The sequence below is a fragment of the Mustela nivalis genome, assembly GCF_964662115.1.
Source record: "Mustela nivalis genome assembly, contig: HAP1_SCAFFOLD_430, whole genome shotgun sequence".
Lineage (NCBI taxonomy): Eukaryota > Metazoa > Chordata > Mammalia > Carnivora > Mustelidae > Mustela > Mustela nivalis.
The window spans coordinates 271,826-277,255 of NW_028136224.1; the positions used below are offsets into that span (position 1 = coordinate 271,826).

General features: G+C 38.1%; 1 pseudogene across 1 annotated transcript; it reads right to left on the minus strand.

Moving 5' to 3' along the window:
* Positions 1-4,262: 4,262 nt before the first annotated feature.
* LOC309857147 (small ribosomal subunit protein uS5 pseudogene) lies at positions 4,263-5,192 on the minus strand (annotated as a pseudogene). The gene has a single exon. The product of its transcript is annotated as a small ribosomal subunit protein uS5 pseudogene (transcript).
* Positions 5,193-5,430: the final 238 nt, after the last annotated feature.

Here is a 5,430-nt window from a genome sequence, read left to right on the forward strand (position 1 = left end):
GCTGTTATGAATGAAATAGCTATAATCATCTGTTTGCATATCCTGGTGAAAATATTCATTTAGTTCCATGTTGTATTTCTAGGAATGGACCAAATTTTTATTTTTATTTTTAAGTTTTCTAAATATTGTCCAACTTACCTCAAATGTTTTTATTATGGGCACTTTCATTCTTTCACATTCTTGCAAGGCAATTTTACTGTTGCCCAATATGGTAAGTGTGTAATAGTATGTCATTTTAGGTTTTAATTTATTATTAATTTAATTTAATTTAATTCCAGATTCATAATAAAGATAAACAGTTTTTATATATGAGTGGCCATTTGGATTACCCTTTCTGTAAAGTGCATGCTCAAATCTTTTGATATCTTAACATTGTGTCATACTGACTTCTTTAATAGTAGATTTTCTGAATGAACTTTAAGCTGTGTAGGTCTTCTCTATTTTATTTTGAACTTGTTTTCATTTCAAAATCTTTATATTTATTTTCATAATCTGCTTTTATTTTTCTTTGTCTATTATCTATCTATCTATCTATTTATTTGCAAGCAAGAGAGAGCGAGCAAGTGAGAGTGCAGGGAGGGATAGAAAAAGAAGGGAAAAGAATCTTAAGCAGACTCCAGGCTCAGCACAGAGCCCAACTCTGGGCTCTATTTCACAACCATGACATCATGACCTGAGCCAAATGAAAGAGATAAAATAAAATTAAGGTGTTAAAAAAAAAAGGAAAAAGAATTGGAGGTTTAATTAAGTGAGCCACCCAGGCACCCCTGTGGTACCTTAAATTAGCTGTCATATCTTTAAAGTTCTAGAGTATCCATTTGGTTCATTTATAAAACCTTTCTCAATATCATTTTTAGTGTCAGTTTTTGGTTCAATTTGCTTCCCCTCTCATTTCTTTGAGCAGAGTAATCAAGCCATTTTACAATCTTTATTGATCATTTTAACATCATACTTAATCCCATTTTATCTATCAAATCTTGTTAATGGTTTTTCTTTGTGTGCTTTGTTACATTTTGCTATGTTCAAGACATTATATTTGAAACTCTTATTGAGTAGGGATAATTAAGAGCTATAATAATGGTATGGTCCTCCTTGGTAGGATTTTCTCTTATATCTGAGACTCTACAAGACAATCATACTCCAAATTCAGTGATTGACTTTCTCAGTTTACACAGAAGGCAAGGTAGGCTATAGTCTTATTTCTGCTTCTCCTTGTGCTTTGGGGATCTCAAGTTAAATTTGGGTTGTACCAAAGTCCTCAAATTTGATTGCTGCTGGATTTTGAATTTTGTTTCTCTAGTATCAAGAGTCTATGAACAACACAGCTCAGTGTGTTTTAGCAGTTTCAAATGCTCTCATAGCTAAAATGGCTTCAGGGCATATATCTCTAGGCTCTCATTGTATTTCGTATTTTGGCCCAGTAATCCCTCACTTATTTTTATAATCATTCTGATATTTTTAACTTTAAAAGCTATTTTGTCTGGATTTTTAGTTGTCTTAAGTAGGAGTTTTTAGATCACCATTACTAGAAGCAACAACAAATATACATGAAAATATCTGCAGTAGTTTATCACATCTTTATGGCTTTGAACTTCCATAAGCTGAGGCATCCTTCTCTAATCACTTAGGCAAACTCCAATTTACCCTTTAAAACAACCCAAGAATTGCTTCATTTAAGAACATGTTCAGGGATGACTCTTCCTCACTGTTCTTACCAACATTCCCACACACTCTTTGCTACCCACACCTTGTTTATGAACTTTCGTTAGGTATATCAGCGTGACCAGAATTTTGCTCTATTGTATTTTTGTCCTTTAGAGCTTTAATTAAATATGAATTCCATAGAAAGTCTGTCCCTTTTCTTTCAAACCTGGGTTAGTTATTTCTTCTCATTCTTTGTCAGAAGTTACTTTATTAGAGAAACTTATAGCTCTATTGTGACTTTGGAGCCTTTACAGTTTTTCGACTGGAAAAATCACCCATCCCTGAGATTTTTACGCAGCTTCCTAGCTGATATTATTCAGAAATCTGTTCAAAACAGACTTTTTCAGGGAGGCCCTTTTGGACCACTCAGTTTAAAAACCTCTTCTCAATCACTGCTCTTTTAAAAATGTGCTTATTTAGTTCAAATATGCATCTCTATTAAAGAAAAATCAGTACGTTTTTTTTTTTTAAAGTTGGCTTACCTATTATCTATCTCTCCCATTAAAATGATTCCTCTGGGCTGGGGTTTTGTTGTGCTCATCTTAGGCCAGGCACTCAATAAATTGTCTCTGAATGATTGAATTGTTTGACTCCCTTGCTAGATTCTCAACTTCATGAGGCCAAGGATTGTTCTATTCAGTCCTTCTTTATCCTCAATGTCTGTTATATTGCAGTCACTTACGTGACTAATGGGAAAAATCACAGAAAGAAAGAGTTAAAACTACAGAAAAACCCTGTAGGTTCAATAACACAAAGCTTTCTAAAATTATTTAGCCCAGGAATTGAATACTGGCTGCACTTTTGATTTTTTTTAAATGGTATTGAATTTAATTTAAATGGAAATACTGGAATGGTAGAATAATAAAAAAATTATAAAAGCAACTTGCTCCTTAAAGTAAGAATTATATAGGGCATCTCTTCTAGAAGCAAAATTTTCAAATGTCAAACATCTGAAAGCATAGAAGGAGAAGTAAGAGTGTGAATTGTACTTCAATGCTCTTTTCTTTATATTCAGCAAACAGCTTCATTCACACACCTTTCCAATTTTTTCAACTCTTTTGACAAAGCCTTCAGAGGAGTTACTGCTGATGACAACCATCACAGCCTAACAGGAGAAATTTTATAAAGAAAAATAATAGCATGTTTTTCCCAAATTGTTAAGGATATGGTGAAGCTCTGTCGGATTCAAAGGAGGAATGTGCAATTCCATGCTATATATAATAATAACTTGTTTTAATAGTGGCTTTGCAATTTTTCAGATATATCCATTTACTGAAACCACTATCAAATAAACAAAAACAAACAAATGAACAGGGGTTCGAGACAGAAATTATCTAATCTAAAAATAGCACATGTTCACAGAATACACAACACATATCCCAAGTACTACTATAGGTTTCAAGTAATAGTCAAAACAATAGTAAACATGATTCAGACCCTACCAGTCAAATCATAAATGGGACCTTAACTGTAAATCCTTATCTTTAGATCAAAGCGGGTAATTGGGGGCTGAAGATACATTATAGAACTAATATGTTATAGAACTCCTCTGAAATGAGTCATTTATTCCATCACTTTTCTTGCACAGCTGCTGACCCATGTTTTGGTTCCTGGAAATAGCTGCTACCCTGTCATACTTCTTAAAAGCACATATATTGATAACTCTACTCATTCCTCCATTCCTCTGTGACTGTCACTGTGTTAAAATGTGGAGTCAGCTGACTCACTTGTGATGGTAATAAAGTAGATGAGTTTGCAAAGTATTTTGTTATTTCTAAAAATGCAAAAACCAAATTACATTGAAATCATAAGGGGTGTTTCAGGGAGAGCTGTAGGATGTGGTTTCTTGTGTAATCCACAGAGATTAGCTCCAACACATATTTAAACTCTCCTCTAGGAGCAACCTTAGTGGTAAAACAAGAAGATAAACAGATGTATACACACCCTGGCACAAAATTATCACTTATGTTTGGCTTCCTAGTCTCCTCGTGTTACTTATTTATCTTAACTTCTCTCTGAAATCAGGGAACACAGAATCTCAATCAGTAGACATTTTTCTACTGAATTACCCAATAGTCCGATCATACCCCTAATACTTTTTAAAATTATTTCACTCATAATCCCAAATCTGCTTTGCTTCCTCATCTTAGTACACTGTAATTTGATTTCAAAATGAGGACAGTTGTCAGTAATGCCACATTCATTCATCTATTTTACAATTCCATGTGCTTATAACTATGAAGATATGTTAATAACATCCATTCCAATAAGCCACCCTAAATTTATTATCATGAAACAAGACCTCAAGAAAGAGAATTCAAAATCATCCATGTATTTGCAACTTATTGCAATAAAGCCTTTATCAATAGACTTCCCTGTGCACATGGTGGTCAAATTGCTGGTGAAAACCAGCCAGATCTATTACAAGCTTTCTCATGGCTTCTAGGTAACCCAAGTGAGCCTTTATTGATACTGGGAAGGGATAAAGCAGGGAAGGGATAAACAGTGCTATAAGATTTGGCTAGACAAAAGTAATGACTCTCATTACAAAGTGAGTATTTTTTTTTCAAGCTTTAGTTCAGTTTATTTTTCTTGTATAAAACTATGTAGTAGCCACAGCTGGAGCCTGGGTCCTCTGAACAGAGACTCTGGTGTGGGTCTTCACAAGATGGTCCGTGAACTCCTGATAGGGAGACTTGGTGAACACAGTCTCCTTCCAGAGATCAGGGGTGAGATAGCTGTAGGTCTTGGAGATGGCATCGAAAGTAGCCTTGGCAAAGTTCCCTAGGGTGGCAGTGCAGCCCCTGGCCGAGGTGTAGCAGTCGTCAATACCAGCCATCATCAGCAGTTTCTTGGGCACAGGGGCCGAGACAATGCCAGTGCCTCTGGGGGCGGGGATGAGACGCACCAGCACAGAGCCACAGCGGCCAGTCACCTTGCACGGGACAGTGTGGGGCTTGCCGATCTTGTTCCCCCAGTAGCCTCGCCGCACAGGGACAATGGAAAGCTTCGCCAGAATGATGGCTCCGCGGATGGCAGTGGCTACCTCCTTGGAACACTTGACATCCAAACCGACGTGTCCATTGTAATCTCCGATGGCGACAAATGCCTTGAACCTGGTCCGCTGGCCCGCGCGCGTCTGCTTCTGCACAGGCATGATCTTCAAAACCTCGTCCTTGAGGGAGGCTCCCAGGAAGAAGTCGATGATCTCAGACTCCTTGATGGGCAGGGAGAAGAGATAGATCTCCTCCAGGGACTTGATCTTCATGTCTTTGACCAGGCGGCCCAGCTTGGTGACGGGGATCCACTCCTTGTCCGCGGCCTTGCCCCCGCGAGCTCCGCGGCCTCGGCCCCGGCCCCGACCACGGCCCTGGCCCGCCCCGGCCCCGGATGCCGCTGCCGAAGCCACCGCGGAAACCGCCGCGGCCTCCCATTCCAGGGCCCCCGGGCCCTCCGGGCCCTCCCGCAGCACCGGCGTCATCCGCCATTTGGTGTTCTCTCGGAGAGGAAACAAAGTGAGTATTTTAAAGCAAAAGAGCCTGTTGGGAATATTGTTTTATAAAATAGTGGTTTTTTTTATTAACTTTTTAAAATTCAATTAGGTAACATATAGTGTACCAATAGTTTCAAATGTAGATTTCAGTTATTCATCCATAGCATATAATAGCTAATGCTCAGTACTTACTGTTATAGCTTCTTGAAAGCAGAATTTTAACCCACTGAGCC